This window comes from Hemitrygon akajei, chromosome 16 (assembly GCF_048418815.1).
Source record: "Hemitrygon akajei chromosome 16, sHemAka1.3, whole genome shotgun sequence".
Classification (NCBI taxonomy): domain Eukaryota; kingdom Metazoa; phylum Chordata; class Chondrichthyes; order Myliobatiformes; family Dasyatidae; genus Hemitrygon; species Hemitrygon akajei.
Window position 1 is genome coordinate 2883735 of NC_133139.1, and position 15635 is coordinate 2899369.

Genomic DNA, 15635 nt, shown 5'->3' on the forward strand with positions numbered 1-15635 from the left:
CTTGATCAGGATAAACACAACACCAAGCCAAACTTATGAGGGGGAGTTACAGTGTAGTAATCCTCAATAGTTTAAATAATCTTTCAGTTTCCTCAAGTAGTTCATCTAGGCTGAGGTTAGAGAGTGTTGATACAGCAGGGTAAAGGAATATGATAGCTGATAAGGCGGATGAAGGGTTAAGATGGTTGATTAAAAAGCCTAAGTTAGCCATGTCTCTTGACTGTGCTGGAGAAAGTGCTTGTAGGTACGGTAAGAATCTAGGTCAGGGTTTGACTGTGTTGCTGCCCAGTTAAACAGCCCAGTGGCAGTTGTTACCCGAAGTCTGCAGGGCAGAATGCCACTTGGGCAACTGGAGGAAAGTGGTTGTATTGGGATTTACCCGAGTCGCCAAGAAGCTGGTAACGGTGACATTAAGAAAAATGACTGTCATTGTTAAATCAATTATAAAGTGATATATAATCTCACACACACAAAAAAACGGTTACTTTCGCCATTTAGCCTGTGGCATGCTTTGAAAAACGCATCAGGTCACCAAGAACAGAGTTAGAAGGAGTGGGAGCAGGATACAGCGAGATCCGGCTGCCAGGGTAAGGGCAGGTCCTCGGAACTCGGCCTGCCCACACACAGGGACAGTCCGGTGCTCTGGGCCTTCTTTCCCAGAAAGCAAGCTCTCCAGTGGCGGGATGAGAAACACACGGGGTCCCTTTAAATCTCACACAACTCGCTTTCAATAAGGTGCACCGCACTTACCGGCGGCCCGGCGTATGGGCCCGAGCCCGGACCGGCTCGCTGTAGTTCCCGCACGGCCCCGTTGCCGCCGCCAACGCCGGCCGGCGACCGCAGGCACCGACCAGGAGGAAGGAGTCCCCGACACTCGAGGGGGAACGCCGCGCGGGGCGCATGCGCCGCCCCCCCTCCAGGCACTCTTAAAGGGACAGTGCGCTAACTTAAAGGGACGGTGCGTTGCCCTACAGGTTGGGGAGAGGCTCAGTCTGAGAACTGGCTGTCTGCCTCTAACGGATACCCGGCAACTCCATTAGCTCCAGGATATTCCAAATGCAAAACTGTAGGAAACACGACCTCCAACTTAAGCTTGCAACTTCAAGCTACCAAAAGAATAGAGACACATAAAAAGGGTAACCGAGATTTAACCAAAAAGCTAGGTTTTGAGGTGAGTGTAACATTAACTGCAAGAAGTACATAGTACTGAAACACAGATTCTGCCCAACCTGTTGCTCGACATAAATCTCTCTACGATATATATCATACAATTTAAACCGAAGTACTACTAAGCTATAAATATCTGCAGAATTAGTCGAAAAAAAATCACCAAGCACTTTAAGTTCAAAGTCCAATGTATTAACTAAATACGTATAAAGTACTGTGCAAAAGTCTTAGGCACATATAAATAGCTAAGGTGCCTAAGACTTTTGAACAGTACTGTAGTAATTTTATGAATTCCACTGTACTGCCACAAAAAATATTCATGACATATGTGATGATAAACCTGATTTCTGATATGGGCTCTATTGTGGACTGAGGATGGGAAGGGGGCAGGGAGAGGGGAATCATGGTTGGGAAAAGGGGAAGGGAAGGGGAGAGAGTGAGAAGCCGCAGAGAGACATTCTGTAACGATCAATAAACCAATTGTTTGGAATCAAATGACCTTGCCTGGTGTCTCAGGGCTGGGTGTGTCTGCACCTGCGCCAACCCCCACCCTCGCTATTCCCAACATTCTTTGCTCCTGCCAGAACTTCAAACTCACTCTCCACTCCACGTTGATAAATACAGTACTGTGTAAAAGTCTTAGGCACCCTAGCTATATATGTACCAAAGACTTTTACACAGTACTGTATGTTACCATATACTACATTGAGATTTGTTTTCTTGCAGACATTTACAGGAAAATAAAGAAACAATAGAATTTACTAAAAGCTATACAGAAACACCTATGTGCAAAAGAGGGCAAACTGTGCAAATAATAAAAATACTGACAGCAATAATAATGACAATACTGAGAACATGAGTTGTAAAGAGTCCTTGCGAATGAGTCAGCAGATTCAGGAGCCTGATGGTTGAGGGGTAATAACTGTTCCTGAACTGGGTGGTAAGGGAGCTAAGGTTCCTGTACTTCCTGCCCAATGGTAGTAGAGAGAAGATAGCATGGCCTGGATGGTGAGGGTCTTTAATGATGGATGCTGCTTTATTGTGACAGCACTCCATGTAAATGCACACAATAGGGGAGAGGGCTTTGCCTTGACGGACTGGGCTGTATCCACCACTATCTGAAGACTTTTCCATTCTTAGGTATTGGTGTTTCCATACCAGGCCATGATGCAACCCATTCGGATACTCACCACCGTACATCTACAGAAGTTTGCCACAAACAAGAGAAAACCTGAAGATGCTGGAAATCCAAGCAACACACACAAAGTTCCGGAGGAACTCAGCAGGCCAGGCAGCATCTATGGATAAAAGTACAGTCGACATTTTGGGCCAAGACCCTTTGGCAGGAATAGAGAAAAAAAGATGAAGAATAGGTTTAAAAGGCAGGGGAGGGGAGAGCACAACACAAGGTGATTGGTGAAACCAGGAGGTGGAGGGATGAAGTAAAAAGCTGGAAAGTTGATTAGTGAAAATGATACAGGGCTGGAGAAGGGGAAGTCTAATAGAATCCATGGAAGAAAAGAGGGGAGGAGCACAGAGGGAGGCGATGTGCAGGCAAGGAGATAGGTGACGGATGGAAAAGGGGATGAGGACTGGTGAAGGAAGGGAGTGGGAGGCATTACTGATAGTTCGAAAAATCAACGTTCATGCCATCAGGTTGGAGGCTACCCAGACAGAACACATAAGATACTGTTCCTCCAATCTGAGTGTGGCCTCACTGTGACAGTAGAGGAGGCCATGGCTTGGGAATGGGAATGGGAAGTGGAATTAAAATCAAAGGCTGCTGGAAGATCCTGCTTCTTCCTATGGACAGAGCATAGATGGTCGGTGAAACTGTCTCCCAATTTAAGTCAGATCTATCAGATATACAGGAAGCCACACCAGACACAGTATATAACTCAAAAGTCTCACAGGGCCCTGAACGGTAGTGAGGGAGGAGGTGTAGGGGCAGGTGCACCACTTGTTCTACTTGCAAGGATAAGTGCCAGGATGGAGACTAGTGGGGAGGAACAAACGGACAAGGGAGCCGCATAGGGAGCGATCCCTGCGGAAAGCAGATAGTTGGTGGGGAGGGGGGGGAGATGTGCTTGAAGGTGGGATCCTGTTGGAGATGGTGGAAGTTCTGGAGAATTATGTGCTGGACGCAGAGGCTGATGGGGTGGTAGGTGAGGACAAGGGTAACCCTGTCACCCTGTCCCTGCTAGGATGGCAGGAGGATGGGATAAGAGCAGATGTGTGTGAAACGGAAGAGATGCAGTTGAGGGCAGCTTGATGGTGGAGAAAGGGTGCCCCTTTCTTTGAAAAAGGAGGAATTCTCCTTTGTTCTAGAATGAAAAGCCTCAGCCTGAGAGCAGGTGCAGCAGAGACAGAGGAATTGAGAGAAGGGGGTGGCAGGGTGGGAAGAGGGTATTGTCCATGTAGCTGTGAATGAGGGTCCATGGGTTTATAATAGATATCAGTAGATAAGCCGTCTCCAGAGATAGAGTGAGATCGAGAAAGGGGAGGGAGGTGTTGGAAATGGACCAGGTGAATGAGGGCCACATAGAAGTTTGCCATAGTTTTTGATGAAGTTCTGAATCTACACAAACTTTTAAGAAAGTAGGTGTTGTGCCTTCTTTGTGATTACATTTAAATGTTGGTCCAAGGACAGATTCTCTGATATGTTATACCAAGGAAATTAAAGCTACTGACCCTCTCCACCACTTTTCCCCTAATGAGGACTGTTTGTTGGACTTCCGGTTTCCTTTATAATCAGCTCCTTGGTCTTACTGACATTGAGTGAAAATGAGAGGTTATTGTTGTGTCATCTCTCAGCCAGATTTTCAGTCTCCCTCCAATAAACTGATTAATCATCATCTTTGATTTAGACAACAGTTGTGTCACCAGTAAATTTAAATACAGCATTCCCTGAATATGTATTTTCTCAGAACATATTGGAAAATAAATGACAAGAGATTAAAGAGGACACATTTGTTCATCAAAAGGAAGCAATGGGTCCATCGCTCCCTAAAGTGGCAATGCAAGTAGATGGTGTGGTATTTGACACTTGCCTTCACTGGTTGGAATGCTGGGTGTAAAAACTATGAAGTCATGTTATAGCTGTATAAAACTTTAGTTAGGCCACAATTGGAGTACTATGTACAGTTCTGGTTTATACAGTTTTGCATAAAAGGAAGAATATGGAGGCTATGGAGAGGGTGCAGAAGAGGTTCCCAGGATGTTGCCAGGTTTGGGGAATACTAGCTATAAGGGGAGGGTAGGCAAACTTGGATTGTTTTCTCTGGAGTATCTCAGACTGACATAAAATGATTGAGATAAAGTGCTAGGATTGTCAGGGTGCTTTCCCAGGATGGACATATCAAACACTAGCAGACTCAACTTGAAGATGAGAAGGGGAAATCTTAAAGATTTGCAAGGCATTTTTTTTAAAAACAAAGAGAGTGGTAGGTGCCTGTGAGGGGTGGTTGTAAACAGGCAGAGATGGAGGAATATAGACTATGTGCCAGGAGCTTTACAGTTTCAGCCTGAAGGACCTGATCCTATACTTTATTGTTCAAAGTACCACACCTCCAGTCAAAACTATACATTGCTAAATGCAGGTGAAATCCATGGTTTACACCTCGGACAAGAGAGCAAAGGACTCTCCATGTATATACGTTTGAGTGTAGAGAAAAGGGATTGGGGCGTGGGGACATAAAGTTTGCGAAGGAGAAAACAGCAGGCCTGTTTTTCCCAGTAAATCAAGAGCGTGTTCATTATCCCTTAGAGAACTTGATCCGAAGCTGAGGATCTTTTGTTCTGCTGATATTTTTCCCCTCAGTGAAAGGACCCTTGGGAGAAGGGAACCAAAGGAAAAACACATGACCAGGCCCACCCCGAAGGTAAGTGCTAGCCTAAGCACTGAGTGGAGCTGACAGCTGTGACTAAAGCAATCATACCACGACAGATAAACTGCAGAGCAGAGGGAGAGAGGAATGGCAGCTCTAGTCAAGAAAAAAAAATGAAGCATTTCATCCAAATGCTGAGCTCAATGAGCAATGTATATTTCTGTCTGTCATCCTCCAGAGAAAAAGACCACTGGAATAAACTTCACTGAGTTTGCAGATTGCAGTCAGAGATACATGTCTATAAGGAGGAAACATCAAAGATTCTCACTCCTGATTAATCCTGAATGATCTCTCTGAGAAGACAGTGCACTCTGAACGTCAGATGAACCGGTTTTAGATCAGTAAGCCATTCAGTCCCACCACATGTCTGTCACAAAGTTAAACCAGGTGCACAAGAACGACGGGGATGTGAAACTGAGCTGGCAGTGGTGGGATGCCCCGACATCAGCCGCTGATTTTTGGAAAACAGCTCAACACAACCCTAAACACAAGAGATTTTGCAGATGCTGGAAATTCAGAGCAACACACAAAATGCTGGAGGAACTCAGCAGGTCAGGCATCATCTATGGAGAGGAATAAAAAGAAGTGTTTCACGCTGAGATCCTTCATTAGGACTGAAAAGGAAGGGGAGAAGCCAGAATAATTGCTTTATATTAATTATTCATCATCTATTATCTACTATTTATTATTATTATATGATCTAATATATTTTTAGAAGCCAGAATTATTCTGGCTTCTTCCCACTGCCTTTCCAGTCCTAATGAAAGGTCTCAGCTCAAAATGTCAACTTTCATTCCCCTCCATAGACGCTGCCTGACCTACTGAGTTCCTCCAATACTTTGTATTGCTTAAAATAATCCTGTCTTCTTCAAGTTCATTTTATTGTCATTCAACCATACACACGTATGCTGCCAAATGAAACAACGTTCCTCTTGATTAAGGTTCACAACACAGTACATATAACTCACATACACAATACATAGTGATATTGCTACAAATAAATTAATGAATAATAAGGTGCATTTACTACACAAGTTAAAAAGGAAACAGGATAACCCTACTGGAGGTCCATACATGGCGAGACCTGGGTGGTGGCAGGGAGTTCAGCAGTTTTACGACCTGGGGGAAGAAACTGTTCCTATCTGAACCGTATGTGTCTTAATGTTGACAATGTTAAGGGCCCTGTGTATGCATCACTCCTGGTAAGGATCTCAGATGGGTGGAAGAGAGATCCCAGTGATCCTCTCAGCAGTCTTTACAATCTTTTGTAGGGTCTTGTGATGGTGACACTGCTGGTCAGGACACCCTCAATGGTGTTCCTGTAAAGATTAGTTCGAATGGGTGTGAAGGAGGAGCCTCACTCGCCTCAATCTCCTCAGGAAGTGGAGACACTGCTGTGCTTCCTTGGCTACTTAAGTGGTGTTGAGGAACCAGGTGAGATCGTTTGTTAAGTGCAATGAGGACTGGTCATCCTGCACTGGAACTTTTTCCGCAATTAGCTCTTTGGCCTTGTGCACATTGAGACTCAAGTTGTTGTGCTTGCACCATTCTACATGCTGCTCTGCCTCCTCACTATACGCAGTCTCATCATCATTGTTGTTGAGGCCAACTACAGTTGCGTCATCTGTGAACTTGCTGATGCGGTTGAAATGGATCTAGCAATACAATCATGCATCAGCAGCAGGATGAACACCAGTGCTCAGTGTGATGACGCTTGAGATGTTGCCGCCAAGATAGACTGTAGTTCCTCTGTCAAGAACTCCGAGATCCAGTTACAGAGAGGGGTGTTGAGACCCAATGAAGACATTTGACCCACCAATTTCTGAGGGATGATCACATCAAATGCCAAGCTGAAGTCAACAACATCCTGGCGTTTGAGGCACCATTTTCCAGGTAGAACAGGTGAGACACAATTTTTCAGTTGGTCAGAAAGTTGATAAAGTACGTAGGTGTGTGGTATTTAAGATGAGAGCAAGTCATCCTGCAGTCTACTGGGGAAACTGCTCCATCAACATAATTTATGGCCAGTAAACTCCTCAGTCTTCTGCAGGGCAAACTTACCAGCTGTCTATGTCAGTTCCCCAACAAAATCCATGTTTTCTCTCTCCTGCATCATCCTGCTACTTGCTGCAATATGACTGACAACTCCAAATATGAAGGTCCAATTGACCCAGATTCTGCAATTTAATCTAATTACCCCAACACTGTACTGTCTGAGAATAGGAATGTTTTAACCATACAGCAGAGCTTGATCTTTCAACCACTTGTCTGAGCAAGGTCAAAAGTACATCCTTTGGATTAGACTGTTTAATTGTTATTATCAATACAATCTCTGAAACAGTAGGAGAAACAGGTCAGTAAGATCTGTAAGGCCAGAGTCAGTCAGATCATAAACAAGAGAAAATCTGCAGATGCTGGAAATCTGAGCAACACACACAAAATTCAGGAGAAACTCAGCAGGCTAGGCAGCATATGCGCAAAAAGAGTACAGTTGATATTTCGGGTTGAAACTGATCAGCTGATCTGATCTTGAATTTTCCCATTCTCCATAATTAGTTGAAGCTCTGTTTTAATCCAAGGCTCTTTCAGAATTCAGGAAACAGGCATAAAACTTGTTGCTTACAATCATTTTATGAAGTACTAATAGATCAAAGAAAATTGAAGAATGGACAGTGATAGAGGGCTAGTAAATGAAAAAGATGGTGCCGCTGTGTGGTCAGCTCTTTTCATATTCCACAGATAGGAAATATTCCATTCAAATTTGCAAATTAGAGTAAGCTAATCAGATGGCCTCTATTCAAATAATGTAATACCAAGGTACATTTTCAGAATCATACAGAATTGTAACCATTTGGGGACTCAAACAGCAGCTGCATATACATACTGTGACCACTAGGAAACATACTAAGTTACATATATATAAATAAAAATATTAGCAGGCATAAATGTTTAAACTCCAAAGATAATAACAATTAAACAGTCTAATCCAAATAATGTACTTTTGACCTTGCTCAGAGTTGAGTGAATTCATTGACTCAGTCTTCACAGTTCTCTAGGTAGACAATCCAAAGACTCATAACCTTGGGAGAAATTATCCTTCTCTATCTGAAAGGAGGATCATTCTATTCTGAAAGCATGTCCTGAAGAGTTCCAGAATCCCACACAAAGGGAAATTTCCCTTCGTTGCCCTTCAGAACCTTGTGCTTCAAAAGATTGCCATTAAAAACTTGTCTGAATGTAAGAGTAATATTCCCTTCTCAATCTTTCCCAAACCTTTTATCCCGTAAGTGAACTAAATGAACTATTTCTGAACTGCTCCAAGCCAGGCCAGTTATATCCACAAGTTCAAGTTTAATTGTCATTCAACCATACACAAGAATACAGCTGAATGAAACCAAGTTTCTCCAGGGCCAAAGTGCAAAACACAGTTACAACAGCGGAAAAGCATACAGTCACAAAAAAATATATTGTCCAGTCCCTGAGGAGCGTGGCCTGTAATGGTACATGGGATGTTGCCCCAGAGCCACTTCTCTGCAAGTACAACTCATCACCCGCTAGTGCAGCCGCAGACAAGAGCGATCCAGCTCATCTTCCACTAAGCCAACAAAACCAGCATGCAGCACTGCAGGTGTGGTCTTACCAACTGCCCTTTTTAAAGCTGCACATGGTGGGCTTCCTGCACCCATGCTGAGCTCATCAATTTCATCAACTTTGCTTTTAACTTTCACCCAGCCCTTAAATTCACTTGGTCCATCTCGGACACTTCTCTCCCCATTCTTGATCTCTTGGTCTCCATCTCTGGAGACAGACTATCCACTGACATCTTCTACAAACCCACTGACTCCCATAACTATCTTGACTATACCTCTTCCCACCCTGCCCAAAGCAAAAATGCCATTCCCTATTCCCAGTTCCTCCGTCTCCACTGCATCTGCTTCCAGGATGAGGCTTTCCGTTCCAGGACTTCTCAAATGTCCTCTTTCTTTCAAAAGATGCCTTCACCCGCATCTCCTCCACTTAACGCACTTCAGCCCTTAACTCATCCTCCCGTCACCACAACAGGGACAGGGTTCCCCTTGTCCTCACCTACCACCCCACCAGCCTCCGGATCCAGCATATTATCCTCCGCAACTTCCGCCACCTTCAACAGAACTCCACCACCAAGCACATCTTTCCCTCCTTACCCCTCTCAGCTTTTTGCAGGGATCATTCCCTCCGTGACTATCTGGTCCACACGTCCCTCCCCACAGAACTCCCACCTGGCACTTATCCCTGCAAGCGCAAATGCTACACCTGTCCCCACACCTCCCCCCTTACCACCATTCCGGGCCCCAGACAGTTCTTCCAGGTGAGGCAACACTTCACCTGCGAGTCTGCTGGAGTCGTCTATTGCATCCGGTGCTCCCAGTGCAGCCTCCTCTACATCAGCGAGACCCGACGCAGATCGGGGGACTGCTTCATCGAGCACCTACGCTCTGTCCGTCACAATAGACAGGACCTCCCGGTCGCCACCCACTTCAACTCTGCATCTCATTCCCATCTAGATATGTCCATTCATGGCCTCCTCTACTGCTATGATGAGGCCAAACTCAGGTGGGAGGAGCAACACCTCATCTACTGTCTGGGTGGCCTCCAGCCTGGTGGTATGAACATTGAATTCTCCAATTTCCGGTAATTCCCTCCCCCTCTCCCAGGTCCCTCTCTGCCTCTCTCCCCTTTCAACTTTCTGCTTCTTTATCTCTACAGTTCTTTCATGCTTATCCCCTCCCCCCTCCCCCCTTTATCTTTCCTCTGATTGGTTTTCCACCTGGCGCCTCTAGGCCCTACCCTCTCCCCATCTCTATTACTGGGCTTCAGCCCTCTCTTCCCCCCCATTCCTGATGAAGGGTCTTGGCCCGAAACGTTGGCTACTGCCAACACAGATGCCTTGTGCAGGAAGGCACAGAGTCGACTGTACTTCCTTAGAAGGTTGGCGTCATTCAATGTTTGTAGTGAGATGCTGAAGATGTTCTATAGGTCAGTTGTGGAGAGCGCCCTCTTCTTTGTGGTGGCGTGTTGGGGAGGCAGCATTAAGAAGAGGGACGCCTCACGTCTTAATAAGCTGGTAAGGAAGGCGGGCTCTGTCGTGGGCAAAGTACTGGAGAGTATAACATCGGTAGCAGAGCGAAGGGCGCTGAGTAGGCTACGGTCAATTATGGAAAACCCTGAACATCCTCTAGATAGCACCATCCAGAGACAGAGAAGCAGTTTCAGCGACAGGTTGCTATCGATGCAATGCTCCTCAGACAGGATGAAGAGATCAATACTCCCCAATGCCATTCGGCTTTACAATTCAACTGCCAGGAGTAAAATATGTTAAAGTGCCGGGGTTAGGACTCAATGTATTTAAGTAAACTACTTAAGAACTTTTTAAAAGCTATTATTAATGCTTTTTGAGAGGGTGATTTTAGATGCATATCATATTTTTACTGAGTTAAGTATTGTATGTAATTAGTTTTGCTACAATAAGTGTATGGGACATTGGAAAAAATGTTGAATTTCCCCATGGGGATGAATAAAGTATCTATCTATCTATCTACTCTTTTCTCACGGATGCTTCCTGACCTGCTGAGTTCTTCCAGCGTTGTGTACGTGCCCTTTTAACTCAATCCCTTTGCATCATGGGCCATTACTGTACCTAATTTCCAAATGACCCTGGAGGGACCCTCACAAAGGGCATTGCATTCAGGCCCATTCAATAAGAGCAAGGCTGATGCTCTACTTCAGAAACACTTCCCTGCACTAACACCTTGTCTCTTAAACATCCATTGATCTGAATTAAAATGTCTAGCAACTCAGCCTCTGTAACCCACTTAGGTAGAGACTTGTGAAAAATCACAACCCTGGGGATGAAGGTCCCCCGCTTTCCAAAAGTTTGCTTTACACAACTTCGCTTTTATGAAAGACTTACATTAGTACCTGTTTTCGCCAACCGAAAGAGGATTTTTGCTTTTACGAAAAAGACGCCCGCTTTAAATTTGTGTTTACCCCGAGAAAGACTACCATGACCGTGAAGCCTTGCAAGGGCAGGTGTGTGTGCATGCGTGTATGTGCTGATTTTTTTCCTACAGCTCAATTTTGGCTCAATCTTCACAATTCTGGTAAGTGAAACTACACTATACATATATTATTTCTACTTATATATAGCTGTGTATTTATCATATCATTCCTGCTTTTACTATATGTTAGGGTAATTTTAGGGTTTATGTGATATTTGGTATGATTTGGTAGGTTATTTTTTGGGTCTGGGAACGCTCAAGAACTTTTCCCTGTGTGAAAAACTTACCTCTGACACCCCCCCTTGTACCTACTTCCAAGCACTGTAAAACTATGCCCTCTTGTGTTAGCCATTTCAGCCCTGGGAAAAAGCCCTGGCTATCTACATGATCAATGCCTCTCATCATCTTATACATCTCTGTCACTCCAAGGAGAAAAGGCGAAGTTCACTCAAACTATTCTCATAAGGCATGGCTCTCCAATCCAGGCAACATCCTTGTAAATCTCCTTTGCACTCTATAGTACCCACATCCTTCCTGTAGTGAAGTGAACAGAACTGAACACAGTACTCCGAGTGGGTTTTAACTAAGGTATTATATTGCTGTAACATTATCCCACAGCTCTTGAACTCAATCCAACAGTTGATGAAGGCCATCACACCTTATGCCTTCTTAACAACACTGTCCACCTGCGCAGCAGCTTTGAGTGTCCTATGGACATGGACTCCAAGATCTTGCCAATCCTCCACACTGCCAAGAGTCTTACCATTAATATTACATTCTTTCTTCAAATCTGACCTATCAAAATGAACCACTTCACACTTATCTGGGTTGAATTCCATCTGCCACTTCTCAGCCCAGTTCTCATCCTATCGATGTCCCGCTGTAACCTCTGACAACCCTCTGGACTATCCAATACACCTCCAACTTTTGTGTCATCAGCAAACTTACTAACCCATCCCTCTACTTCCTCATCCAGGTCATTTATAAAAATCACAAAGAGGAGGGGTCCCAGAACTATTCCCTGTGCAACACCACTGGTCACCGTCCTCCAAGCACAATACAAACCATCTACAAACACCCTTTGCCTTCTGTGGGCAAGCCAATTCTGGATCCACAAAGCAAGGTCTCCTTGGATCCCATACATCATTACTTTCTGAATGGGCCTTGCATGGGGAACCTTATCAAATGCCCTACTAAAATCCATATACACTACATCCACTATACCTTTTGCCCATAACCTCTAGTTCTAGTCTCACCCAACCACAGTGGAAAAAGCCTGCCTGCATTTAGCCTATCTATACCCCTCAGAATTTTGTATAACTCTGTCAAATCTCTCCTCATTCTCCTACACTCCAGGGAATAAAGCTCGAACATATTCAACCTTTTCCTCTAACTCAGGTGAACCTTCAAGCCTCACAAGGATTTTGTGCATTTTATTGAAATGAAAAATGTTGGTGTTTAGAAGGATCCGGGTGTCGTTGCACACAAATCTCCAAAAATTAACGTGGACCCTTCCTAAACCCTTGAAGGTATAGATTCTGCTTAATTTCTCCTCACTCAGGTGAACCTTCATTGTAGCCCATTTGATAAGTAGATCTCCGAGGAAGAGAGGCCAGCCAGATCTGTACACAATATTCCAGGGAAGGTTTCACCAAAGTCCTGTATTAATACAGCAAGACATCACTACTCCTGCATTCAAGTTCTCCTGCAAAAATCCAGCTGTGCCTTTGACAGTCTATTCAGTCTGGTCACCGAAACACTACTTGACACTCACATTACAGATACAGTGCAGAGGATTCCGTTCAGAGGAATTTTCAGAAAGTTATAATATCAGCAACTGATAATAACAGCTTTATACTTATTCAGCACTTTTCATACGGACGGTGTAGTTCAAAGTGTTTTACAACAGGATAAAGTGCAAACATGAAAATAAATTTTAAAATTTTAAAAACTTGAAAATAAAAGACACAAAGATGTTAGTTAAACACAAGGTTAAATAAATAGCTGGTGTCAACTGAGTCTTCACCCTTATAGTTTTATGAAAGTGATTCTGTGATGCACTCCAGTACCAGACCACTAGGAGCTTTAAAAACAAGTGACTTTACAATCAATTCTAAGATACAGGAACCCAATGCAGACAGCTAGGATAGGAGTGACATATCATCCCAGTTTACTAGAGTTAGAAAAAGCAAAGAATGATTGAAAGTAAATTTGAAATCATACTGAGAGTGGCATAAGGACCCTTCAGCCATGATGCTGACCCATGAACACCCATCTACACTAATCCCTAGCACCATCATGTGGTCTGTAGCCTACCATACTTTGACAATGCAACTGTTCATCCAGATGTCTCCTGAATGTTGTGGACAGCAACTCTATCTATTACTGTCCTTGGTTTCTTCTCTATATACTATTTGCATTATAAAACAGCCCACGCGAATTCCACTGAAATCAAGTGCAATACCCATTCACACACTGAGATAATAGGTTATGTGAACAATGACTTGGACAAAGCAGCACTAGTGCTGAAGGAGTAATCTGGAGGTTTTAGGAAGGAAACTGCACAGCTGAAAGTGCTTGAAGAAAACTGCACACAAGATGGCAGTGATAAGTGCTCCAATGCCGCTCCAATGAGAATCATCAAATATTCCCGTTTTAGGACTATTACAGCTGAAATACACCATCATATCCATGGGTACTTAAGTAAGCAACATCGTTTTATGATTTTAAAAACTCCTTTTGCACAATTTATTTTATTTTTATACACAGATTACTTCTCATTGTAATTTCAGTTTGTAAATAATTATGTACTGCTGTGCAAAACAAGAAATTTCATGACATATGCCAGTGATATTAAAACTGACCGATTCCGACAAGAGGCCAGAATTCAGAGCACAGAGCGCAGGAAGGATTTTCGACTGGAAAAGGGTATGAACTTGTACAAGGTGAGGAGGCATTGGAAAAATAAAAGTCGTCATATTCAGGCTGGGTTAATATTCAGGCTTAGATGAGATCTGGTTTACAGAAAATTGGCAAGGTCGATATCCTCATGTGAGAGATTAGAGGGACACTGTCCTTGCTGCATGCTTCAGTGCAGAGAGGATGGGAAAGCAGAATTCAAATACGCGCTAACCCAAACCAAGACTGTTTGGAACAAACTTCCATACAGTAAAATATTTATACAAACAGCCAGTTTGGAATGGATTACCGAGGGGTGGTTTTATACACAGTTTGGAATAGGTTATCGAGGGGTGGTTTTATACACAATTTGGAATCGATGACCGACGGGAGGTTTTATACGATTTGGAATGGATTACCGAGGGCTGGTTTTGTATACAGTTTGGAATGGATTACCGAGGGGTGGATTTACACACCGTTTGGAATGGATTACCGAGGGGTGGTTTTATACACAGTTTGGAATGGATTACCGAGGGGTGGTATTACACACCTTTGGAATGGATTACCGAGGGGTGGTTTTATACACGGTTTGGAATGGATTACCGAGGGGTGGTTTTATACACGGTTTGGAATGGATTACCAAGCGGTGGTTTTGTATACAGTTTGGAATGGATTACTGAGGGGTGGTTTTATACAGTTTGGAATGGATTACCAAGCGGTGGTTTTGTATACAGTTTGGAATGGATTACCAAGCGGTGGTTTTGTATACAGTTTGGAATGGATTACTGAGGTGTGGTTTTATACAGTTTGGAATGGATTACTGAGGGGTGGTTTTATACAGTTTGGAATGGATTACTGAGGGGTGGTTTTACACAGAGTTTGGAATGGATTACTGAGGGGTGGTTTTATATACAGTTTGGAATGGATTACTGAGGGGTGGTTTAATTCACGGTTTGGAATGGATTACTGAGGGGTGGTTTTACACAGAGTTTGGAATGGATTACTGAGGGGTGGTTTTATACACAGTTTGGAATGGATTACTGAGGGGTGGTTTTACCCAGAGTTTGGAATGGATTACCGAGGGGTGGTTTTATACACAGTTTGGAATGGATTACCGAGGGGTGGTTTTATACACAGTTTGGAATAGGTTATCGAGGGGTGGTTTTATACACAATTTGGAATCGATGACCGACGGGAGGTTTTATACGATTTGGAATGGATTACCGAGGGCTGGTTTTGTATACAGTTTGGAATGGATTACCGAGGGGTGGATTTACACACCGTTTGGAATGGATTACCGAGGGGTGGTTTTATACACAGTTTGGAATGGATTACCGAGGGGTGGTATTACACACCTTTGGAATGGATTACCGAGGGGTGGTTTTATACACGGTTTGGAATGGATTACCAAGCGGTGGTTTTGTATACAGTTTGGAATGGATTACCAAGCGGCGGTTTTGTATACAGTTTGGAATGGATTACCAAGCGGTGGTTTTGTATACAGTTTGGAATGGATTACTGAGGTATGGTTTTATACAGTTTGGAATGGATTACTGAGGGGTGGTTTTACACAGAGTTTGGAATGGATTACCGAGGGGTGGTTTTATACAGTTTGGAATGGATTACTGAGGGGTGGTTTTACACA

General features: G+C 43.8%; 1 protein-coding gene across 14 annotated transcripts in view; it reads right to left on the bottom strand.

Annotated features, from left to right (window-relative positions):
• Positions 1-15635, bottom strand: part of gatad2ab (GATA zinc finger domain containing 2Ab) — a 219679-nt gene that overhangs the window by 149565 nt on the left and 54479 nt on the right. For 8 of the 14 annotated variants that reach the window (XM_073068112.1, XM_073068111.1, XM_073068110.1 and 5 more), the window contains exon 1: positions 751-884. The exons of the other annotated variants lie outside the window; for them this stretch is intronic. The gene's annotated coding sequence lies outside the window, so the exon portion shown is untranslated. Of the gene's footprint in view, positions 1-750; positions 885-15635 lie in introns of those variants that run through there. 14 annotated transcript variants of the gene reach the window in all.